This window comes from Gasterosteus aculeatus, chromosome 9 (assembly GCF_964276395.1).
Source record: "Gasterosteus aculeatus chromosome 9, fGasAcu3.hap1.1, whole genome shotgun sequence".
Lineage (NCBI taxonomy): Eukaryota > Metazoa > Chordata > Actinopteri > Perciformes > Gasterosteidae > Gasterosteus > Gasterosteus aculeatus.
In genome coordinates this window covers 22,074,101-22,100,699 of record NC_135696.1, presented here as the reverse complement: position 1 = coordinate 22,100,699, position 26,599 = coordinate 22,074,101, and the positions used below count along the sequence as shown (strand labels likewise).

The window sequence follows — 26,599 nt, the reverse complement described above, 5'->3', positions numbered from 1 at the left end:
TTGTGTGATTCTCTTATTGTGCATCAATGGTGTGAAGTTAGTACGAACGACTTGTTGCCTCGACAACACCTTCCTCCATAGGAAAAACAAACAAGGTTTTTTACATGTTTGTGATGCGAAAGTGGGTTATAGATATAGTTGAGCCCCGGCCTCCACTGTCAGGAACCCAGAAGCTTCCGAGGGGTGAGACCATCGGGGTCTACAGAGGCCCGAGGAAAGAAAGCCTTTTTTAACAGCGTTTCTTGTGATAATTGTCATCGTTTCGGACGTATTAGTTTTAACTGAGACATTCACACACACACAACTCCAATGCCCGTTGCACTCGTACCTGAGCAAAGCGGATGGGCAGTAATACATTGTGTGCTGCACAACTGAATCTAATTGATTAGGACTTTTGGACGCTCAAACAGCAGCAACAAAGCGATGGAGACAGAACAAAGTGCATTGCTTACCTCGTACCACACGACATGCGGGATGTAAATAAATAAATAACTGACCCGGATCTCACTAACCCACAACACGCCGACATCCGCGTCCACCCGCGGAGCCATCGACAGCGGACGCAGCTCGCTAGCAGGCGGCGCACCGGAGGCCTGCGCCACTTCAAACGGCCGCCTGCTAACGGCTAAGAATAGAAAGCAATCTGCAACCGGGCCTAATGAGCACCGACCCACTCGAGACACAACAGCCACCACGCGTGTGTGTGCGCGTGTGGAAATAACGCTGACCGTCGAGTTTTCGTCTCGGTTCCCGTTAGCATTCTGCTTTCCCTCCGCTACTTAACGTGGACACTAAGAAGAAGCGGCACAAGGTCTCTTTGTCTCTCTGACGGACACACCGCCACATCTGTCCCCCGTGGGAGGCGGACGCAACAGGAGGCCTGTCAGTCCGGGTGACAAATGCTGTCACCGCTTCAAGGGGAAAGAAAATGATAGAGATCAACGTACGAAGAGGCTCACCCTGAACGGCCACATGTCTATTATTGACAGCCGCCATTACGCCTCATTTCTATTCCCACTTCTGACATTTAGAGTGACAATCTGGGAGAGTTCTGCTTCCTTTGATTGTGGTCACATTTCACCAAGGGGCAATAGATCACCTGTCAATCAAATACCATCACTTCCATTTTTCATTTTTCGACGCTGCGTTGGTCATTCTGCTTCTAACCGGCGTGAAATACCTGAGCGACCTCTGAGGCTCCATCGGATGGCGCTCACTCACTCGGGCGCTCTCTGGACTTTCCCCCCCCCCGGCAGCCCGGCGCATGACACACTCAGTTCTGAGTCAAACGTCTCAACCGTTACTGGATGGACGGCCGTGCAGATTGGTACAGACGTTCATGTTCCTCGCAGCATCAATTTGAATTCTTTTCATCTCTCTATCAAAAAGTCAAAAATTCACCCTGTTAAACGTCATATCTGCAAATGCTCACTGGCCTCAGCTGTACTTTGTTAATTCAGAGCAGACACAAAGTCAAATTAAATGGCTTTGACATTGCTTTAAATCAATGAAGACAATGAAATGAAGAAGAAAATGAAGGTGCTAAGCGTTAACGTGATAATGATGTCTAGGAAACCGTTGCATACTCGACTTGTCTAAATATCGTACAAGCTCCCTGGAGGACTTCAGCAAAGAGCAGCAGTGTTCCATCCAGTAGAACAATCATCATATTTGACCCCGTTACGCAGCCTCTCCGGCCTACAAGGACTCGCTCGTGTTGCTGCTTCAATGGTTCTGAGCCTTCAGCCTTCAACTGGATGCAGTTCCACCGAGTTGGACGTCGCCGACGGAGGCTTAAAGGTGCCTTTCTGACTGAGCGTCAGTACTTGAAGAGGGCCGCTTGGTGGACAAGCTGCAGTCCTGACAGGTGTGTGTGTGTGTGTGTGTGTGCGTGCGTATTGCAGGTGTGTGTCCTATTCATGCTGCGGACTGTGGCTCCATACAACACACAACAATGGGAATAATTACCTGGAGTTTAATGTCCTCAGATCGTCTGCCGGTCGATGGAAGTCTGCAATAAACAGAAAGGCAGCTGAATGAACCGTCATTGTCGTCATCTCACAGAAAAGGTGTGTGTGGTGGTCGGGGGCGGGGGGGGGGGGGGACGGGGGGGTTCCCTGCCTGACACCAAACGGTGAGTGGAGGATAACTAGAGGAGTTTCCCTGATTGGTGCATTTGTCTTCATCAAAGAGCACAAAGTAGGATCCGATGGAGACGGGAAGGCTCCACATGGAGGAACAAACACTGAGACACCTCGACCTCGCGGCATAAAGACCACGTCTCTGTGGGACATCAGTTGTTCTGTTTGTTTTTTGGGATGAAGGGAGGATGAAATGTGTCAGACGTGTGAGTGGAAGGCGTCGGTGTCCAGGCCGCCGATTCCACAGCTGGTCCAACACTGGTGAACCGGGAACCCACATGTGGGGACCAAAGACCGGTGGTGTGGTGGTCTATGTCAGTCCACAAACAGGACAAACCACGGAGAGCTGTAGTTTGCGTCTATAATACTGAGGTAACATTGTTTTTATATGTCTTCTTCTTGCTATACTGTTGCTAGGACAACCGCTTTGGTCCAGTTCGACTACAAGTACAAGTACAAGTTAGCTGCTCTCAGGTTTGGTCTGAACACTTTAAACGAAAACTGAAGGCTGTACTTCTTTTGCCTGAGAGCAGCTCTGTCTCCTTCAACATCCCAAGAGAACCAAAGTGCTCCGATCCACACAGAAAAAGAGAAATGCAACAAAATCACCTTTTTGCCGTGTGAGAAAACTACTTGTTTGGGTTTAATTACACGTTTGGAACACAAACACAAATGCCATGAAAGCCGCCTCCTGCTGTTCACTTAAAGAACCCGTAGAAACACATTTGTGCGACGTGAAACGCAAACGTGAGTCAGTGTGCGTGTGATTGAGGTTTGTTGACAAAGGAGATAAAAGCTTCACCCATCTGCATCCAGCTGTGAGGATTACCAGCAGAATCCTTTCTTCCTGTGATTTTATCTACTGTAAATTCATCAGTCATTAAAGGCATAACAGACGCCAATGGGAGGGGGAGGGGTGTGGGGGGACGAGCCGTCAATCAACCACACCACGGTCAGTGGGACAGAGTGGGAGAAAAGGCTCAGTTCATTTGTCTTCACTGGGCCACTTGAGCAAAACACAAGACGAATGGGGAGGAACACACACACACACACACACAGACACACACTCCTACACACGGACCTATTACTGTTCTAGCTGCTGAAGTACTGCTCACATTGGCAGATGATCTATTGAAATAACTGCCATTTCATTTTGACCTTGATAAAGTCGCTTGAGTGAGACTCATCAAGATTTTAGTTGTTAGTGAGAGTGTGTGTGTGTGTGTGTGTGTGTGTGTGTGTGTGTGTGTGTGTGTGTGTGTGTGTGTTTCTTCGCTTATCCGAGAAAGGACGCCGTTTTTGTGAAAGCAAGGACATTTTGAGGACATCTTCAAAGTGCTTGAAACACCTCCTTGCAGCACTGTTGCGTTGAGCTGTGTCGACTTGGCGTGCAGGAAAACAAAACGCTTCAGCTTGATGTTGTAAAATATGTAACATTTGTTTTGGCATTTATTCTGTGTACGTATCAAAGTAGAGACATCTAATTGCTGGCTGTGACTCAGACTTCAGTGCCAGTAAATCCAAACCTACATGTTTCCATCTCCTGCATGAAACGCTCTCCTGTGGCCTCGGGAGCATTTATGTGAGTTTTGTGAGGAACAACACTTCAAGTAAACCGAGGAGAAGTAGTTTCACTGTGTTTCAAAACCAAAGAACGAACAACTGTTTCTTGCGGGGACACACCCGACTCTCGCGCTGCAGCCGCCGCTTTTTGGAAGGCGCCTACGGCCGAATGAAGGACGATTTCTCCAGCAGGAGCAGAAAGACGCGAGTGCGGCAGTGAGACGGGGGCGGAGGGGGAGTAACTCATCCCAGTAAGGCGCAGCTTTAGATCATAGACTGTTAACCACAGTCCACTTCACGCCCTACTGCTCCCTCACACACTCACACTCCAGGTACTGCTGCCCCCTGAGTCCTTTCAACAGCATCCCACCGCCTATAAAAGACGAGGAAAAATGACAGCTCCAAAGAGGGATGCACTGCAGTTAAGCTGACATGCTTTAAAGTTTTCATTTCTTTCTTTTCAAAGTCTTTGGGAAGGACGAGTTAGTGAGGCTTCATTCGTGTGCTCTTATAAGAGGATGAGTGTAGCCAGAATATACAAGGACCTCGTCTCAGAGCAGACAAACTACTGGAAGCTGAGGTACGTAAATGACAAGAAATATCAAGAACAGGAGAAATAAAGGAAAAGAGAGCGCTGACGTGTAGACCGATGGTTCCACTAAGGATGGTGTGGAAGGTGTCAATCAAACCCTGGTGAGGACCAAACAACCGAACCACGGGGGTCTCTTCTACTTCCAAGCAGACTCGTAGGCAAAAACTAATGTTTTTCTTTATTTGGTCTCCCAGAGAAAAGCAACACACATCTAATTCATTGCAGGGTTGTTTCAATACTTAACTTAGTTTTTTAAAAGTCATCCAGCGCCTGAATCTTGAAGGGATTTTGCGTTTTATTGCCTTATCAACGTGCATGTTTGTCCCTTAATGCAGACAGAGCTTCAACAATTGTATATGCATGAAACAGATTGTATCTTCGTTGATGTCAATACTCTAGTAGACTCTAATTATGTTAATCGCCAACCTGTTTTGAAACCAAGTTGGGTTTTCAGCTAATTTAACAGGACCACTTTAGTCCATTATTGATCTCCAGCACGGTGTAAAATGTGACAATTACAAGCCGATTAAAGCTGTTAATTGATTCATCAAACATGTGGTTAATCACCTTTGTAACTGAAATGAGCTCCCAAATGTGTTATGATTGATTAGCAAATCAAATGTCAAAAGTTTAACAATTCAAAGAGCAACCTGAAAAAGAGAAAAGCATTTGGGATTATTAAAGTCAGAGCAGAGCTGCTGTCAAGGTAAAAGGCTGGTCTGTTGGTAGGACGCAAAATCGCAAAACAAAATTGGAGATCGGAGATGGTCCTGACTCCATCCCCCACAGCTTCACCAACCTGCCCCAGACCCCCACCGCTCACGCCTCTGTATCACCTTCCCCTCCCCCACCAGCAACGACCCTGTCTATTCTGGAGAGAGACGTTAACCGGCTCTTTAAAAACCCCAAAAGGCAGCCGGCCCGGACACCGTCTCCCCTCACTCCCTGAAGCATTGTGCTGACCAGCTGTCTCCGGTGTTCACTGACATCTTCAACACCTCCCTGGAGACATGCCACGTACCAGCCTGCTTCAAGGCCTCCACCATCATCCCTGTCCCCAAGAAGCCCAGGATCACAGGACTCAATGACTACAGGCCCATCGCCCTGACCTCTGTAGTCATGAAGTCTTTTGAACGGCTAGTCCTGTCCCACCTGAAGTCCCTCACCGACCCCCTCCTGGACCCCCTGCAGTTCGCCTACAGAGCCAACAGGTCTGTGGACGACGCTGTCAACATGGCCCTCCACTACATCCTCCAGCATCTGGACTCCCCAGGAACCTACGCCAGGATCCTGTTTGTGGACTTCAGCTTTGCCTTCAACACCATCATCCCGTCTCCGGTGCAGGACAAACTCTCCCAGCTGCACCGCCCGACTCCACCTGCAAGTGGATCACTGACCATCTGTCTGACAGGAAGCAGCATGTGAAGCTGGGGAAACATGTCTCAGCCTCTCGGACCATCAGCACCGGTTCCCCCCAAGGCTGCGTTCTTTCCCCTCTGCTCTTCTCCCTGTACACCAACAGCTGCACCTCCCTTCCATTTGGCAGGAGGCTACTGTCTGATTCTATGCACCAACCGCCAAGTCAAATTCCTTATATGTCTTACATATGTTGGTAATAAATGTTCCTGATTTCTGATTCCTGAAGAAGATTCTGACACAGAGGCACCAATGCAAATATCTGGAGAAAGCAACAAGTCTGGGATTCACGATTTGCTGAAGAACTTTTCAGTTCAGATTTTAAATTGGCTACGAGGTAGAGGTTCTGCCTCCTGAAGAGTCGCCCCTTGGTGGTCACTTGCGGTAATGCAGCTTTAAGACACTTTAAGACACCACAGCGGCTTCACTCGGCCCAACTAATGCCTACCGGTTGTCTCATACATATACACACATATCTCACTTTGACCCTCATCATCTCCAAGAAGGTTGCTCTCGGGCCCTCGGGTTGAAATGAATGTGTTCATTAGCACCTAGTTATCCCACAAAATCAGTCATATGTTTTCTGAGACATTTATCAGGAAGTATAAAACTACAAAATAAAACACTACAAGGTGGATGGGTTGAACAGGAAAAAATCAGATCAGTATCTGACACCCAAAGACGGTTCTCATGTAACGTATCTGTAAGTAAGAGTAATGAGGAAAACTTGAACCATTGAAAAGCAGCATGTGTGTAAGTAAAATTTTTTCGCAATGTAACCCTCAAAAAGCTTTCGAAAGCTTCAAAAGAATCCTTCAGAGTTTGCCGAGCGTTTGATAAAGGAAAGGCCGACTGACTTTGCCGTAAACAAGCGGGTTCTGGGACAGCTGGAAGCCCCCCCGCCGCGGCAAAACATCACATGGACACACCAAGATGACTCCGACTGTGTCAAACTGATAAACTCGCGAGCCCCCCACTGAGCTGTGGGTTTATTTCATCCTTCACTGAGCCATCAACACACCCACATATGTGGGTCCCTTCACTTCCTCCAATATTCTTCTCCAAAATCGCTAATCCAAACTCGCTAACGTTAGCAGCACCACTAACGTTAGCAGCTCTCCTCACTCGGTTAGTTGTTCACAGTGTGAGATTTCCGAGGATTGGGGAATAGAAACAATGACTACATCGGTAAATACCACGTTAAAGCGTGTATGGGGGGGTTGTTACGTGTTCTGAGCAGGAGCTGGTAGCGGTAGCATAGCAACAGCTGTGAGCACAACGGAGTTTCCATGTGGACACACAGCTTCTTAAGCTCCCTTTCCATCTGGGGGCCTCACATCTTATAGAAGTAGCTCACCAACAACTTGTCCGACCCCCCTCACCTCCTGCGGAGCGAGAGGAGTAGAGCTGAAGCAGGTAACAGAGTCGGTGAGTGTGTGAAGAATGGAGGTAATCACTGTAATTCAACTTCATTTAAGGGCAAATGAGAATCGATGAGAGCAGGCTTCAAGGGAGGCCGCGGGAAAACAACCCAATTCATCACTGGGTCACTGGGCCACACAAATGGAGGCAGAGTGATTCAGAGGTGGGGGAGAACGACAAGCTTTGAGGTGGAATGACAGGTTTGGTTTTTCATTCTCAAGTAGCCACCTCACATGTGAGTCACCAGCTGTCACGCCCCCAATGATAAGCACACACACACACACACACACACACACACACACACACTAGCTCATCCTCCACTGTGAGGACTGCAGTCACACACACACACACACACATTAATCACTGCCGCGGTCTGGAGGGGAAGCCAGCGGTGTATTTCCCTCTGGGCAGCAGTTCTTCTGCTGCTTCAGCTCGCCACCTTCTCTGAGTAAATGCAGCTCACAGGAAGTGCTGTGTTGGTTCTATAGGTATATAGAAGTGAAACGTCACAATATAGTGAAATGAGATGAAAAAAACACTTAAGGCCAACTCGGTTTGGTTGTGAGGGAGATTTAAAAACAATCTTTACCTTCAACCTTACACATTCACTTTATTTAAGGGATTTGTGTCCTGTTCCATAATTTGCATCATCTGCATCATTTCCTCATAGACATAGATGTCTATGGGAGCAGAGGAGTCGCCCCCTGCTGGTCACTACAGAGAAGTAGAGTCATTTCCTCATAGACGTCTATGGGAGCAGAGGAGTCGCCCCCTGCTGGTCACTACAGAGAAGTAGAGTCATATCCTCATAGACGTCTATGGGAGCAGAGGAGTCGCCCCCTGCTGGTCACTACAGAGAAGTAGAGTCATTTCCTCATAGACGTCTATGGGAGCAGAGGAGTCGCCCCCTGCTGGTCACTACACAGAATGCAGCTTTAACTCAAGAAGCATTGGCTTCACTGATGAAACAATATTTTTCTCTTCTTCCAGCATTCAGATCACGGATCTACTCTAAAGCAATGTTTAAAAGCTGTTTCTAATTCATTTTATAATACATAAAATGTATATGATATCATTTATTTTTCTACCCTAAGAATAATTGACAACTGTGTGAACCGTCAAATGTTCTCATCTTTCGTTGTAAATTTCATTGTATAACAACAATGACAACAAAAAAGCCGTGTATTCTTTTTTGTACATTACGCTCAGTATTTCCATTTGTTGGAAATAAATCATTGTATTTTAATGACGTATGTGCTTAGATATCAAAGAAAAAAATCTACTCGGAACTTGCATAAGGACGTTAAATATGTCACAATTATTTCTCTGATATCTATTTGATTCGCTGTAGAAACATCTACCTCAGACATGTTGACACATGAAGATTTAATGTCATAAGTGACCCTTTCAGCGGCTCAGTGGCATCACAGAGCGAGCGCAGCTCAAACAGAGCAGTAAACAGATTACGCATAATGTACTGTCTTTTCTTTCATTTTTTGACGAGCTGTCGTCTTTCCAATCTTTGTCTCAGTCTCCCCTTCGGTGAGGAAGAGACTCCATTATTGCACCTTTTCATCAGCTCTGACTCATTGCTCTGCGCTCCCGTCCACACGCAAACAAACCTGCTGTTTGCTTCCCTGAAATGTGCTTCGTCATTTTACAGCAGGCCGCCTCCGGGCCATAAATCATCTTGTGGCAGTCCAGATGTGCGATGCTGCCGCCCGGGTGTGTTTGTTGTTGCCCGTAGCCGGCCGCCTAAAGGTCGGGCCCGTCAAAGCGCTGCACGCTTAGTGACGCTGGACGGAAATGAGGTGGCACTTTCAATTAGAGCCACTGCATTTCATAATTACACCCCAATTAGAGAGGAAGAGGATGGAGTCCTCAACATCCAACGGGCCCTCTGCGGCGCTTCGGTTCCACGCGGACGGAAGAGGGTGATGAAGGTGAAGAAGATGAAAGAGATGGAGGTGAAGAAGGAGATGACAGTGATGAAGGTGATGAATGACTTGAAATGGACTTCATTCATTTAATTTAAATAAGTATGATTCCATCTCTGCGATGTTGAGTGATCGTCACCCTCCAATCACAGAGCGCCAGACGTTGCTTCTGCCCACGAACGGCTCAGAAAGCACCTCCATCTTCCTCAGGAGGAGAAGTAGCTACGTCTTCATCTCTTTCTCCCTCTGACTCTTCCTCTTGTCATCCACCAGACAGGCCGATAGATGCCACCCAGCTGATCCTCGGTCAGCACAACGGGCAGAAGCGCACACACACACACACACACACTCTACGCAGGTCCAGATGTTTCACAGAGCGGGTGTGAAGATGTGGTTGGAGGTGAAGGCGTAGTCCTGCTGGCCTCGGCAGACGGTGAGAGGTGATCGTGGTCGTGACGTCCGGAGGCAGCATGGCGAGCTTTGATGTGCTTTGTGCTTCTCCCGTATCCACGGTGACCAGGGTTGAATTCCACTGATGCCCCCCGTGACTGGGATGGAGAAGCTTCCGTGTGCGGGTCACATTAGTTTCTGCAGCAGAGCGATGAAGCGCTCCGAGCCGCAACATTGCAGTAGATTACGAGCGCGGCCGGTTGGGGTGATTACGGAGCGTCTCAGGCACATGGAGAGGTGCCATCCGTCCAGCACCACGGCCAGCACCACCCAGTAGATCAGAGGAAGGAGAGAAGAGACTTCTGCTCTATCTTTAACAAGGCTAATACGTAATACGCTGGTTTACTGCAGTTCTCCTCCACCCGGACAACTCGGGGCTAAAATCCTAATTAAAGGCTATCCGGCAACGTGAGGCGTGTACACATCTGATCCTAAAGAAAGAAACCACAGTGATGTGAGCGGATAACGAGGCAGACGTGTGATGATCTTAAGACTTCAGTGAAGTGCTTCAGCCAAACCCGGATTCCTCCCATGTGGATGCTGCTGCACGTGAAACACAACAAGGACACAAACAGGGGTCTCCTGGGGGAAAGGCCCGAGTCCGTATGAGGGGGACTTGTTATTCTAACATCCACAACTGGAATTGCCGTCCTGCGTTTGCATCATTTTTGACCCGAACAAATCAGCTGATGTTCATTATCGGGCCGCAGGACGTCTCCTTCGGGAGGACAACGTCAACCTCCAGCTGCCGTCACGTCTTCGCCACAAAGTCCCCGAGGGCCACGAGGACGCTTGACATTGACGCTGGTGATATTCACTTCCACATAATTGGAGTCTTTACGACGCCCGTAGCCACGGCCATCTGCACACGCTTCCAACATCCGTCACACTGCAACATCCGCACGGAATACGTTCAAATGGTCATTTGGGCTTCTTTCATTTAAATGCTGTATTACCTTGAACTCTTACTTTTAATCGGAGCTTCTCACTAGAGGATCACCTGACGGAACCAAAGCGACAAAGGAACAAGCTTTTAAACTGGATTGGACTTATTTCTTCACATTTGTCAACTTAATTCAAGTCTGATTCAGCGTTTCCACAGTGTGTTCATCCCGCCCATAAAAGAGGAAGAACGTCTCCTGAAGGGGGGGGGGGGGGGGGGCATAAAACGCTGACATGGCTCTTTTTAAAACACGCAGCAGACGTGAAAGGTGATTCCCGTTGAGGGACAAAGGAAGACAGACGCTTCCTCTTTTAAGAGCCGCATCAATCACGCCGTGACGGGACGCGCACAAAGTGACCTGTCGCACAATTCCTCCTGCCGAACGATTCCGCCGACGCGTATTTGGCTTCAAAAGCAAGAAGCTGGTTGCCCACACGGACCGGACCTCCACCTGTTGAGTCCTGGTGCTCAACGACACACGACGGTCTGAACCAACGTCACCACGTCTTTTACCCACCGCACCCCAACGCGGGAGCACGCGGTGTGAACATGAGTGGTACACAGCGAGGCGATGTGCAGACGAGGTGTGAGGGGGATGAATAGATAGCAGAGTGATGGACGACCAGAGGGAGACAGATGGGAGAAGAGGAGAGGAATTAAGGAATGATGCTGAGGAGAGGGAATTATAGCGAGAGGAGCAAATAAAAGACGGAGGGGACGGAAAAGGGAGACAGTTGTCATAACTAATGGAAGTAGAAACGGGGAGGGAAGCCGACCCGGTCGGTACCGAACAGCTCAGTAGATTAAGTCTCACATACTTTTCTTCAGGATTTCACAGTTTGGAGACGTGAGCAATATTGTAAATTGAAACACAACGAACAAAGCCAACAAACTACTTAGTAGGGTTTCAACTGTGGCTGCTGACCTCGGGACCCTCCACCCAAACACCGCCCCGTGCTTGGGTGGAGACGAACGAGAGAGGTGAATGCTGAGAGGTGAGAGGGGAGTTTGAGTAACGGCGTCTCCGTGGCAACAGGCCTGAAGGCGGCTGACAGACGGCCTCGGCATGTGGGGAGGAAGAAGCCATCCAAAGAAGAAATGAGGAATGTCAAACACGGCGACGTGAGAGGGTGAGGCGAGGAGACGACGGGGGGGGGGGGGGGCGGTGAAAGGAAAGTGAGTAATGCGTCTGTGCCGTCGCCCTGATGAGGCTCACGTCTGCTTTATGGACGCGTTCCTGCGACGATCGGACGCATCACACATTGATGAAGGTTCCACTGTGCACGATGCCCCCCCCCCCCCCCTCCTGCATACTGATACTCCTGATACTGAAGTTCTGGAGTACTTTTAGGTCAGAAGTAGATTTTCACTTAGTTCGGACTTGATGGTTCCAACACGTAGTGGACAACGTTGCCCGTCCTATTTTTCCCAAATAAAACAAGGATGAAAATTGAATTTCTTGACCTGGTTTGTCCTGTTTCTAATTACGCCGTAAGTCATTTCCCATTTTGATGTCTTATCCGTCACTTATCTGGGGCACCTCTTGTTGCCCCAGATAAGTGACGAGAAAAGGCCTGAGCTCTGCTCTGTGCCTGCTTCCATCATCTCGGGCCGCTCACACGGGGCCGTTTTACACACAATATGTGTGTGAGCTTTGTGCACTCGTCTGGTGGTTTGTGCATTTCCTGCTTTCCCAAACAAGGAACCCTTGGATCAGGTCAGTGACGTGTGAACACTGAGCCTGATGCATCAGTGCAACGTGTCAGTGACGCCGTGTCAATCAAAGCTCATTATAATCACACTGCTTTTGATTGATAGTTACACACGTGTTAAAGGGGGGCTGGCTGTGAATACTTGTATGAATATGGAAATGAAAATATGCACTCAGAAGAAGCCGTCCCTGGATAGAAGGGCGGATTAGACCATTAGACGGATTTGGCAACGCACAGTTTTACCATAATATTTAAAGCAGTACGGTTTCTAGATGCAGGCTGTGATTCTTCCAGGTCTAACTTTGCAAACATGTCACATCCCAAACTGTAAAATGAGCCAAAGCTAATGAGAGGCTCCAGCAGTTAAGAGTTTAAAAGCTCTCATTCAGCAAACTGTCATAGCGGGATGTTGACTTCATTTGGACGACTCTAATTCTGCTCATATGCTCCTTTAAGTCTTTTACAGAGAACCAGGATTTCCTACAAGAACCACTTCACAGGCTTCATGAATATCATTGATTCTTTGGAGTATAATAAAGTATTGACAAAAAACCACACAAACAATTTGCAGCCGAGGTGTTCAGTGGAAACATCCAATGGATTTTGCAGTTATCATTTCACTAAAGTTTCAAAGAAATTGGTCCAACTTATACATGTACACATAATCAATATTTCAACACAATTACATTTTTCTCCTAACTGTGTGGTTTTCATCGCCTACTGTTGATCTGACTGACTCAACTGCGAGAAAATGAGAATGTGTAGCGACCGTGAAGCTGTAAATTACATGGAAAGCGTCCGTCCATCAATGAGTCCTGAGCAACGCGCGGGAATGATGAGACATGAGCTCTCAGACCGGTTTCCCCTTTGACGCCCATTAAAACACGGATGTACGCTGAAGGCGAAAGGGACTATTTGAAAGGAGGCACGATACCAGACACTGATGATCTGTGATTAATTACAGGAGGCAGACGAGCACTTCATCGTCTCTCCTCAGTGTCGCCCCCCCCCCCAGCCAATGACGTCCAGGAGACATGTGGACATCGTGTCCTCAAATAACAGCTCCTCATTTGTCCCCTTTTGGTCCTTTAATGACCTTTTCCTCCATTGATCCTGAGGCGTCGTGCTTCATCACGGCCGTTGATCCGGTTTGTAACGTCGTTGTGAGTCGTTTCCACACCACAGATGTGGAGGAGAAGGGGACCAAGTCGCTGCTCAAATCGGTTTGTGGACTGAAGTTATGAAGCCTCAGAGTCGCCATGTTGGCTTTTTTTCAATCGATGAACAGAAATTGTAACGCCCACCCCCCCCCCGTCGTCCCCCCGCCAATCCAGCCATCGTTTGTCATCTCGTTCCATCCCACCAAATGGCCTCGTATCGATTGTCTTGTCCTTCCCCTTAAGGAAGCAACTCCAGAACTACATGGACTGTAGGAGCCCCCACATAATATGTATATACGTATATATTTATACATGAGTGGAAATGATTTCTGCAGTTCTCGTCCCGTCCGCCGTTATTGTATCACCTCTCCTTTGATTGACACACTCGGCTCCTCCTCCTCGCACTTTATTGCCATTTTTCTTTTTGGGTTTTCAGTTCTTGTTGAAATTGAAAACGTGCAGATGTTTGTGGTGGAGAGATGGAACGCGTGAAAGAAGAGAACCAGGATGTGGAGAACCAGAAAGTGTCACACAAATGCAACTGACAAAGAAAAGGGGGGGGGGGGGGGGGCAGGGGGGCGGTGGGGGGCAGGAAATGAAACATAGAGGAAAAATAATGAAATAGTGATGAATCTTATTTCGCAACTGAATGACGAAAGATATCCGTATGTGGATAAAATATTAAAACTTTTCTCTCTCCCCCACGGACGCCCAACAGAGGGAGAAGGGGGAGAGGGGGGGGGGTCTGCAGCTTCAATGTTTGATGTAGCAGTCATTAAAAGTGGGCGGGTCCTCCTGGCTTTCTCTCTCCTTAAAAGGGAGTGATGTGTAATTAGGTCATTAGTGAGGAGACCCAACGATGAAATCAAGACATTGTTACAGAAGAAGAAGAAGAAGAAAGAGAGAGAGACTCTTGGGGTTTATCTTTGCTTCAGACTACACACACACACACACACACACACACACACACACACACTCAGTGATGCAACACTGCAGACCCTTGACTTTGTGCAGCTCTTGTAAGTATCAGAGTACTTCTCCAACACGCAGGAACTCACATATGAAGACACACAAACACACACGGGCCAACGTCGAGCTTTGTGCCGGAGGACCGTGGGTGTTAGGATTAATTCCCCGGCTCCTCACCTTGTTGCCCGTCGCATTCACACGTCCTCTCTGAGGAGGGAAGAACATGATAAAATGTCCTCCAGGCTGCACATGGAGCAGCTCGCTCCTCACAGCTTCCAGACGAAGGTCCTCGACACCAAGGCAACAGAAGCCGGGATGCTCCGACTCTCAGTGCGCACTCGGGGTCGACTTATGGACTTCATGCTCATCGCCATGGCGATTTCTTTTAACTTCCTGTGTATGCGGCTGCCGCCTCGTCGGGACCGTGTTCCTGCTCAGTGAAGCGCGGCGATGACTCTGCATGGTGGAGCTGTGCTTTAACAACTCCCACGTGTTGTGAACATGAGATATGGAGCCTTCGAGCACGAGGGGAGGACTCGCACGACGCCATCGCGACCTCCGTGTGAGGCCGGAGATGGGCGGAGCCTCCCTTTGAAATGGGGGAGGAGTCGTTGCCTAAAGGCCCGTCCGACGGTGTGGTTGCTGAATTGATGAATGTCGCTAAAGCTGCTTGTTAACCTCCAGATTACCGGATTACCTCAGCCCTTTAATCCGGTTAGGCGCGTCACAGCCGAGGTTTCTCTGCCGGTTTAGACGGCCACGTGAAAGCCTTCCTGCGCGCTTTTAACCATTTACGGGATTACGGGGGGGGGGGGGGGGGGGGGGGGCTCACCCTGAAGGCACAAAGCCCCCACCGGAGGTTTGATCCCGCTATCGCGCAGAGCGTGTCATTACAACTCTATTGAATCTCTGTCAGTGTTCGTTTGACAAATGATGTTGTGGTAATAGAATATTGTCAGAAATAAGGCGTGAAGAGAAAACACGCCGGATGATCATTGGAAGCATATTTGCCGTTTTTCCGTTTGATTTATCATTTTTATCCGACTTCATGGACGGCAATTTAACAACAAGAACCAAATCATATCGAAACACCTCCAGACCAAAGGAAGAGAAAGATGCTGTTTCTGCAGGAAGTGAACAGGCTTCAGTGTTTGGTTTGGTAACATATTGTAGTAAGTGTACGAGTGGTGTTGAACCTGAAACGACGTTGTTCACGTCCTGTTGTGTAACCGACGCAGGAGCTTGTAGAACCTGAACCACAGCCTTCTCCTCTGAGCCTTTGAATCTGCTTCTTCACCTTCAACGTCTCCCACTGGTCCCATCGTGGTGCCGGGAAGAAGGAGGACCCTCTCTACAGAGTCCCCAGACTACCAACATCAAAGCGTTAAAGAACTAAGTCACCCGGAGGGTCCACTGCTGCAGCCGGATGACAGAAAGACATAAATTGCATTTCTGACGGCGCACAACTCCCCCCCTCAACCGTACCATGCGCGTCGTACCCCCGTCGACCAGACCATCGCTGATGGTTTCACGGGTCCGGCCCCCTACCTAAGATGAGTTTGACACCCCTCTACTGGTCACTAACGCCTGCCTGGTTAAAGACATTTGGACATCTCTCCCGTAGAGGCGTCATGGTGTCCTAACGGTGTCTCAGGCGACGCTACATGTTGAATTTTCCAGGCATTGTGATGAGCTCTCTACATTTACTTTGGTTGACTCTCAGCGTAAATGTGACTCAATCAATGTGTCATTCAGCAGTGATTTATTTCTTCTAAAAGCTGAATACAAAAGCTGTCTTTTGTCAAACTGCTGTGTTTAACTTGTTATGTGATGTTTCTAGCTTCACTAGTGCTTTTAACTCAATTCAAGGTCCGTTCTCGTGGGCAAATGGACTGTAGAGCGCGTTTCTAGTCTTCTGACCACTCAAAGCGCTTTAACACCACATGACATCATTCACCCTTTCACACACTGATGACAGCAGAACCAGACTCAGCGCTACCGGCCCGCCAGTCACGGACATTCACACACTGTCGTCGCAGCTACAGGAGCCATGTTGGGTTAAGTGTCTTGCCCAAGGACACACGGACATGCGGGTCAGCCGGGCCTGGGATCGAACCGCCAACCCTCTGATTGGAGGACGACCGCGATCCCCACTCACCCACAGTGGCCCCCCTCACTGTGGTGAATCGTGTAATGGAATCTGCCACATTGGCCTCGATGTTGTCTGTTCCTGTGCATGGAGAAGCTGCAGGTCGCTCCTCTCCTCTGCTCTTAAAGTTCAGGTGTCGTTAGTAAATTAGCAGTATGCTTGATTGATAGTGTAATGGTTTAATCAATATCAATGCGTTGACTCCATCACCTGCCGCGCTCCGAGCACCTCCAGCTCTCCGCCCTCTCTCCTGGCTTTTATGAAGCCATTCCTCATTGTGTCCGCTGCATTACTGCCGTATCTTTCCCACAATGCCTCTGCTCTGCTGCCTCAACGCTCATCATCCCTTGAGTTTAGGCTCACGTAAATGAACCCTTTTATAAAAATGATAAAACAATCGTAAAAGACTCATTTGGACTAAAACGTTGCACTTCAAACGAAGGCAGGTGACTTCATTGTAAAACATGTACACGTGCAAGAAGGAACCCGACAACGCTGAGGGAAAGGGTTGAAATAAACAAGTCCACGAGGCAGGGGATGCTTTGGGGCGGGGCTACTGTGAGTGACGGGTCTCCACCAGACTACATAGCGGACGGGTTTATCAGATACTGGACCCTCCCCCGGGGGGGCTCCGGTTTTGTTTGCCTTAAAGATGCTTTGCTTAAAATAGGTTCCATCAAACTTTAATCTCACAACATTGGAAATCAGATGTCGGCGTCTTCTCAGGTAGAGACCTGTCAATCAGCGTGTAGCCCCGCCCCAAAGCGTCCCCTGCTTCATGGTCTGTTTGACTCTAAATGGACCATCATTCACTAAATGAACATCATGCTGTACTGAATAAGACTTGAAAGACTTGTTTACTGAGGGAATAAATCCAGCAGAAAAAGAGTAATTTCCTCATAGACGTCTATGGGAGCAGAGGAGTCGCCCCCTGCTGGTCACTACACAGAAGTAGAGTCATTTCCTCATAGACGTCTATGGGAGCAGAGGAGTCGCCCCCTGCTGGTCACTACAGAGAAGTAGAGTCATTTCCTCATAGACGTCTATGGGAGCAGAGGAGTCGCCCCCTGCTGGTCACTACAGAGAAGTAGAGTCATTTCCTCATAGACGTCTATGGGAGCAGAGGAGTCGCCCCCTGCTGGTCACTACAGAGAAGTAGAGTCATTTCCTCATAGACGTCTATGGGAGCAGAGGAGTCGCCCCCTGCTGGTCACTACAGAGAAGTAGAGTCATTTCCTCATAGACGTCTATGGGAGCAGAGGAGTCGCCCCCTGCTGGAGAGAAGACCTTTTAGTCCAATGGGGATTTGCCTAGAATGATAGACCCCCCCCTCCCCCAAACCCAACGTTTTATGGTGGAAGACATATGATGTTATTTCCATGAAGGAATAACAGGAGACCCCCAGCAAGACATCTCAGGCTTCCTTTCTTTCTAATAGCTCTGTGATTTCTCCATAAAAGCTCATGAAGTACAATCAATCCCGTGTTTCATATCGCTGGTGTCAGACAGTCACTCTGTATTCAGAAGCATTTTATTGCCTTCTAACGCTGCAATGTTCTGCTAATGCTGCGGTCTGAGTCTCTCTCATCGTTACCGCCCGTGTCCATCCAGCGGCTCACAGGAGGAACCTTCTGCCACGAATATCTCACAACAACAGCGGACATGTGACACTTTCCTCTGTGACTTGGCTTCCGTTTGTGTGAGCGGTGTGTGGCTCCAGATGTTAACGAGCCCACAGAGAGCGACGGAGGTTCTGGTGGTGCACATTGGGGTGGGGTGGGTCGGGGGGGGGGCTGTCCTGCCTCAAGAACTCCCCAGATGAGCCCCTCACACGGACGGGACAACGGGGGTAAGAAAACTCACGGCGGCGACGCCACAAGCTACTGAAGTAGTGAGGTGAATGGGAGACGCGTGCGGCCATTTTGAACAGAGGAGGGAGCGTGGCGGGGGAGGGGGGGAGGAAGGGGAGGGAGAACAGGATCTTGAAGAATCCCCCACGGAGACGGATCGCACAGCAGTCGCTTGCTTGCAATGTTTCACTTACAGCACCAGTCACATGTTGCCACATCACATAAACATCATCCCCCACACACACACACACACACCTCTTACCAGCAATCCAGTAATGTCTGCTCAGGCATGGCGGCACATGTAACTGTTTTCTCTGCTTTGCTGTCAGCCCCCCCGACACACAATGTCCGTAATGATGATTCTCCACGAGACCCTTCGAGGAACATAATCTCTTTTTACAACACAATCAGGCAAACAGCGGAACATTATTCCCTTTACTCATTTTGCAGCCGCCACCTGCAGCATTGCGCTGCCTGTGTGTTTGGTAAATTGGTTTTATTGCACCTCATGTTGCGATGATGATGGTTGCCGTGCGTGCACGACGACTTCAACTAAAGTGGCTTCTGGAGGCAGAGACATCGTTTCGGCTCACGTGATCGTCTTCTTCTCTGGAGCGGCTTTGTTCGCCAATGCCACAGTGTCATAATTGGTCCTGATGTGATTTGATGTTGCTTATTGGGCCGACCAATTAAAACCAGTTGACAATTTCCATTGTTGTCGGGCTGTTTCGGTCACACACAAGCAGACTGGTGTCAAACACCAAATGACTCCCAGTTATTATCCCTTTTCACCCACGCAGATGTTTGTCGGTTTAATTGCCTCACTTTGTCCTCATTGGTTGGAATTGGACATTTTACCAGCAAGTAGCGCACACAACAAACTCCATATGAAAGACGGATACTGTAAACCGTCCCATCCCCCCGGCGGACACAGAGGTCGTGTCGTTAGCGGCTCCTATTAGCTTGTTGTTCTCCTGAACATTTCCTGTGACGCGGTGTTCTGTTCCTGGAAGGGAAGCAGCTGCAGGGGAGTGAGGCGGATACCGACCCAGCACAGCGTGTACACGCCCCCACAGTGCAGACCTGCAATCAGGCAAAAGAGAGGACACCTGTGGGGGGGGGCAGGGCCCCCGCCATACGACGGGTGTGAAGAGTCTTGTGTGTTTTAACGGGGAAAGAAAGAACATCAGCGACATCGGTGGACCTTAAATCGCACGATCCGAAAGCCGCCGCTGGTTTGTTGTTATGAAAATCACACATCACAGCCTCCACCCGACCCCCCACCATGAAAATATCTGTTCATCTCCAATGTGTCCTCCACGCCGCGAGATGCTCGGATGGAGGCCGCCGACCAAACGGGCTTTTATCAGGAGAACTTGGTAAACACCAGCAAATTCAATCCGACAAAATCATTTTTCCCTCGACACTTTCTTCACTTTGCAGGAGGCTGTTTCTTAATTTCCCATTTCCCCCGAGCGGCGGCAGCAATGTTCTTGCGTACGAAAATCCAATATCGGTATTCAACTTGAGCTTAATAAAAGAAAATAATGCGTTTCCCTCCCGGCAGTGGGTGGAAACACACTGTTAATACGGCCAATTTACTGCGTCCTTTTAGTAAAGTGCGCGATTATTTTTCCTCACTTTTCTTTGGTTGTTCGAGGTGAATCCAACGTTGTGTGTCTAGTATTCTATTTCTATTCAAGCAGCTGTAAAAAGTCTCGGAGAACAATTCAGTAATTGGAAGCAAAGTACTTTATGATTTAATGTTCAATCAAGCTAAAACCGTGTTGTGGTAAAAGTCATTTTGTACAATTTGGCTTTTTTCTTGGTTGGTTCATCATTAGTGAAACAAAGAGGCGGCTGCGTTTTAATGGAGTCACAGTCCTCCGTTCGCTTTAACGCATTGCCGTCGAGAGAGGTTGCCTGTTTGAGTCCCAGACTAAATTGACATTCTTTACCCCACATCTTGCTTGGAGGTTCTTGTGCAGGGACCCGGCTGTGATGCAGGGTCTACGTTCTTCTTTCGTCTCTCAAACACGGATCCTGCTCATTGCATAGTGGTGAGTTTGCACATGAGCTCTACTATGAAGTCAAATGGGACCAGAGGACATATTGTCACACACGTGGGTAAGAATGGGCGGCAAAAGCCTCCGCAGTAAAATGAAACCATAATGACAGATATTTTTTAAATAAGAAGCCTCAGAAGCCCATTTTTATAATCAGCTGAACATCATTCTTGTCATGTAAAAAAAGATGAATCTTTGTATTACTGGTTCCCTTTTTCCTTTGCTCTTCTCCAAATGACTTCTAGAGTCTTATTCTCTTCTCATTCTCATCTCTCTCGCTGCCCCCCAAACCTTCTGGAGCCAAGCAGCCCGTCCAAAACATTTACAGTTCTGGAGAGGAAGAGAGACAGCGACAGGAGAACCACCAAAGACCATGGGAGACCAAACAAGTTAGAGGACAAGGGGAGGCAGCTGAGCGGGCTAAACATTCATGGGAGACTGAAAGAGAATGGATTAAGGGACGGGGGTGGGTGGAGGGAGAGGGTAAGGTGGGTGGGTGGGGAGGTGGATGGAGAGAGAGGGTAAGGTGGGTGGGTGGAGAGAGAGAGGGTAAGGTGGGTGGGTGGAGAGGTGGGTGGAGAGAGAGGGTAAGGTGGGTGGGTGGAGAGAGAGAGGGTAAGATGGGTGGAGAGAGAGGGTAAGGTGGGTGGAGGGAGAGGGTAAGAACAGCTGGAGGAGGCAACGGGTGGATGAACGATGAGCGGGAGGGAAACTGGGGAAAATCCCACAGCTCCAAAGCAAGAAGAAGGCTGTTAGAACCAAACCTGTTCCCCCCACAACACCAGCCTGAGTTTCATGAGACTGTTGATTAATTAAGTCAGTGATCACCTTGCCATTTTATTTTCTTCCAACATGTTCAATAAATAAATGCTGCGTGAGAATCGGCGGATGACCCGAGGTTTGGCACGACGTCATGGATGGATCAGAGCCTGGCGGCTGTGTACTCGGCTCAGGCCTGAGCTTTAGAGTCAACGACGTGTATAACTGGCAAAGGTTGACCCAGTGCTTCTTTAGTACCAACTCCCTCCTTGGTTTTACACATTTGGACTGAGAGGTCGGAGTCTTCGGCTTCCTGCTAACAGATAAACCCGTCCAAATATGCTCCATCCTCAATTATGTATCCAGGGAAACATGGTTAGTCCCGGATTACGTCCTCAGTTTGGTTAACAATGTAAATCCAACAAAATTACTTCACATACGTTGTGTGTTATTGATGCTACGAAGAGAAATATAGATAAATCCACGATGACTCTCTGGGTTTCACTGTCTTGGTAATGTGTTTGTCCCACAATATCGATGATGCAGATTCATTTAATAAGAACTCTGCTTACAGACTTTTGATTACCAAAAGAAGAGCAACACAAACCAGGAATCCATAACCAGGCGAGCTCACCTGTGTGCACACCTGCACTGGCTAGAACGGCGTCTGGAAGCAGCTCCAGCGAAGCGAGTAATGAGCACCTGCCGAGGAAAGCAGAGAGCAGTAGTTGGTGAGGGGGGGTTGGAATAGATTACAGGCCGTCTGGATGTCAGGGGCTGGACAGACATGAATACAGGTACACCGCACAGAGAAGACCACTTTCTGCCTTCATGATGGATCGACTGGAAGCAGGAGGAGGACTGGAGGACTGCACGAGTCCTTGAATTGAACTCCAACTTTCTGCCAACAGAACAACCCAAACATCCCAACGGCGTTCACACCGCATCAACGTTATGGAGATTACCAAAGCAATGAAGACATTGGTAAGTGCCAAAGCAATGAAGACATTGGTAAGAACCAAAGACAATGAAGACATCGGTAAGAACCGAAGAGGATGGAGACATCGGTAAGAACCGAAGACGATGGAGACATTGATAAGAACCAAAGACAATGAAGACATTGATAGAAAGGCGGTTTCCTTTTTGCCACAGGTTGAATACCAGCCGGCAAACTTTGAGGTAGAATAAAGATGTTTCCTTATTGTTTCCCTTTGCTCACACCAGCATACCTGCTCATTATCAAACAAACCATCGTGCATGAATGTGGATAGCACCAACTCAGCTTAGTGACGTCTTCTGTATTGATCTCCTTGTTCATCTGCACCAAAGATTCTTTTCCACTTTCTTCATGAATCCGTGTTCCTAAGCATCCCAATCAGCTTCGCCTGTGAGCCAATCAGGCTTAGCTTCAGTTACAAGAAATAGAATCGGTTTGACGGCAGGTTAACAAACCTCCCGTCCAATGAATGAGTGACCTTGTGCGCTCCACATTACAAACACACACACACACACATACTGACACAACAAGTACTGCTTCCGCCAACCGGAGCCGCCGGTTCAGTGGCGTGAGATCGGAAGTTGTCTGAAGTTCGATTTGAAAAGAGGCGTAACGAGTGGAACCTTCCCGCTCCGGAGGATTGATGTGGAACGTTATTCAGGAATCATTTTAATTAAGTGACTGCGTCCTCGCTGACTTTCCAACACTGCTTGTTGAATCTACTCATCTGAGTGAAAGTCACACAACGTCCCACTCGGTGACTGAAGGGTTTCCGTTATCACAGCCTGGTCAAATTACTGTTGTCTGACTCAACATTTAAATGGTCTCCTTTGTACATTAATAAATCATGACAGTTGTCCAAATCCTAGTTGAATTCAACAAAGTTGCGATCCGATTAGAACCGATTAAGACCGACTACTTGAGAGTCACGCGTCCACAGAATGAATTCGCCCCTGATGACAGTTTAATGGGGGTGGGAGGGGTTGTCCATTGGGGGAGGGGCTTTAGTGTACAGCAGACTGCTGTGGCACGTCACCTCGTCACTCGACAGAACAAACCAACAAGCCAGACAACTTCTGGACTCTGGTGAGGACCGAACAACAGCAGATCACAGCTGTCTTGGTTTGGTTGTTGGACGCCACTCTGGTATCACCATGCCGCTACATCAGGATTCCGCCCCTGTAATCCCCGACTGCCGTCGCAGGTGGATGCCTCCTTCCCCTTTTCACGCAGATACTAGATAAGAGGTTTGAGAGCGCCTCGTCTCTATTTTCAAACCCTCTCCAGGCTCCTAAGTGTTCGCGAACAATCAAGATTCTCCGGCGATAGCGTCGCCCCGCCTCGAGTTTATCTTGATTACCATCCGGAAAGCTTATTTTCATATTGGGAGTTTGGAATTGATTTTGTATCCCCGCGTGGAGCCGATGGAGTGAAGCCGAGCGGATCGGTTGGCTGCAGATGGAGAACAACCCGAATCCTCACAGGCTGGAAGACGGAGGCAGGAACCGAGAGCCGTGAGGAGACCTCAGAAAACAGAGAGCAGTGATGGGCCGCAGAGATTAGAAGGTGACAATCAGACTCTTTAAATAGTCTTTTACTGATTCTTGTTCCCTCCGCTTGGCTCTCTTGTGGCGCCCGCTTCCCGCTTCACATAAAAACTCTTTGGATCACATCTTAAAGGAGCGTCTCTGTCTCCCCTTTGGCCTCCGCCATCTCTCCACTGCTAAGTCACCTCTCTCATTTAACAATGCAGCAACTCAGCTTTTACCATCACGTCACCTCTCCACCGGTCTCCCCTTCACACCAGCGCTTCTTCCCATCTACTCAATTGGATTCAGTCCAGCTGCTGTTTCGATCAGCGTCCGTCGTTATTCTGTGTGGTTCTGCTGCGCTGACCGATGTTGACCAAGAATTTTTACAAGATGAGATAGAGATATTCACATTGAGAAGGACCTTAACATATGAATAACACAGGACTTAAACCTGAGTCAACATGGCATCCTGTCCACGTCTGATCAGATTACTTAAGTCCTTTTTCCTCCTCTGTCGGTTTCACATCATCCATTTTCTGCTTCCCGTGATCGAATTTTGATTCATTGCGTTGGGAGCATAAATAGATAAGAAAACATGGTGCACATGTAAACAATCCGCCTTCTTGTCTCCCGCCTGCTTTCCCCGTCCTCACAGTCATTTTTCACATCACTTAATTGAAAGAGGGAATCAATTGAGGAGATGAAACTAGTCCTGAGATTGAATTTGAGGGAAAAGACCATTTCATGACGTGAGTTATTCAAGAGGTCGACAGGTCAGCAGAGAGAAGCGATAGCGAAGGACTTCACTCAACCTCTGAAGGGTTTTGAGGTTCAAAAGGACACTGGTGGGACATCTGTCCACTCTTCACTATGTGTCTCCTTCAAACCATTTCATCACTGCCCTCACAGCTGTTGACCAAAGGATAAACATCTTGGACCTGTGACCCAGAATCCTGCTGGTAGTCATGAGAGAATCTTCCACCTGAACTAAATCCACAGGAAGGATCAAGAACCAGCATCTGTCTGTGTCTCAGAGGACCACCGGCGGATGAAGATGAAGGCAAAGGGCGGTTTGTTTCATGCTTTAGTAAATGTTCCACGGTCCAAATGATATAAAAATGGCTTAGAACAAACAGCAATGCTGTAAAATGTCCATTATGATAAAGAAAGACAGCGAGCAATAAGAGTACGAGCCAGAAATATGAACAAGTTTTCTTACAGGTTTTACTCCGATAAATACGTGACTGTAAAGTTAGCATCTGCTCTTTGTTAACATAATCCCACAGTGTTTATGGAGCAGCTTCTTCGGAGTGGATACGGATCACTGCCTTGCTTGAAGGCATCTCAGCGGCTCCCAGATGCCAGAATGTTTTGAGCCAGCCGCTCCAGTTCAAAACCCACTCCTCATCTCCGCCATCCAAAGAGCTCGCAGCTAGGTGCGCTGGCCCGGGACGGCAGCGCTCCGTGTTCCTCTGTGGGAACAGATGTCTCCGGCTCTCCGGGTCAGTTGGGCCGAGCTGAAAGACGCAGACGTCTTTCAGTCGGAAGGCCTGTCAAGAATAAAGAAGAATAAAAAAGGTGTGTCGTCGCGGGGAGACCGACGGCGTGGTCACGGCCGTCTTTTCAACGTGGCTTTGATCATCTGTCACGTCCGGAGATCCAGTCTGTGAGAGCGGATCCCGTTAGATCTCGTTAAATCTTGTTGGATCTTGTTAGATCCCGTTTGATCTCGTTAGATCTTGTTAGATACCGTTGGATCCCATTAGATCTCGTTGGATCCCGTTAGATCTCGTTAGATTCCGTTAGATCTCGTTGGATCCCGTTAAATCTTGTTGTATCTCGTTAGATCCTTTTAGATCTCATTAGATCTCGTTAGATTCTGTTGGATCCCGTTGGATCCCGTTAGATCTCGTTGGATCCCGTTAGATCCGATCATCAAGATGACTCCCGGGTGGATCCACGCGGACTCGCCATGTGGGAGGAGCTGAACAAATGAGGCGTCTCCTCTTTCTGCCTGTTAATTGCTGAACGTCCTGCTGTTTCCTTCTTCTCTCCTTGGATTCATGTTCTCGTGCCGATCCTCGACCCGTTCAGATCGAGCTCCGACAGACGTGAGTGGGAACATCGACCGGCGGGTTAACGACCAGCGATGGAGCTCAAATGCCGCATCACACGCTCTGCGAGTCCCATTGTGGGAGGAAGCGAGGAGTTCAATGGAAGGTCTGCTGTGTGTGTGTGTGTGTGTGTGTGTGTGTGTGTGTGTGTGTGTGTGTGTGTGTGTGTGTGTGTGAGACAACAGCATCACCCCGCGAGCCCGACGCAACGAGGCCCGTGGATGAGTTATGGGGTGAGGGGAGGGATCAAAGCGGGACCGGACCGTACGGATGCCGATGAGTAATGGGAACCAGTGACCTAATGAAACCAGACGATTGAGAGCAGTGCCCCCCCCCCATCCCCCCTTTGCTCTCCTTTCACTGTGCTTCACATGTTGTTCTTCCACCTCATTCCGCTCGGTGTTCCCCTCCCTTCCTTCTAACGAGCTGCATCAATAAACCTCCAACTCTCCTCCTCCCACCTCCTCCCCCCTCCTCTCGCCCCCCCCACAGGCGTGGCTGACGGGAAGAAAGTACCAAAGGAGATCAAGTCTGTTTCAGTGCGGTCATAAATAAGGTGTGAGATATAGTCATGAATAAGATGTAAAACTGTAAAACCTGATGAAGAGAAGAAAGACGTTCAGGTGCAGTGAAGACAAGAAGAACCAGAAGAGAAATATCATGTCTAAACATGTTCGAGACTAAAGGAGGAGGAAGTGTGCAAACACACACAAGCAGACATTGACACACTGAATATTTGGGTAGTGGAAAACCAGCAGGGGGGCATCTTTGTCTTCGTCTTCATCACATGTTGTAACGTTGGACTAATGTTGGACTGACGTTGGACT

At 48.6% G+C, this 26,599-nt stretch overlaps 1 protein-coding gene across 1 annotated transcript in view; it reads right to left on the bottom strand.

Annotated features, from left to right (window-relative positions):
• Positions 1–21,839, bottom strand: part of LOC120824581 (protein phosphatase 1 regulatory subunit 29) — a 50,866-nt gene extending 29,027 nt beyond the window's left edge. Inside the window, exons 1-2 of the mRNA XM_078079874.1 lie at positions 21,764–21,839; positions 1,969–2,011 (exon numbers count right to left, since the gene is read on the bottom strand). The gene's annotated coding sequence lies outside the window, so the exon portion shown is untranslated. The remainder of the gene's footprint in view (positions 1–1,968; positions 2,012–21,763) is intronic.
• Positions 21,840–26,599: the final 4,760 nt, after the last annotated feature.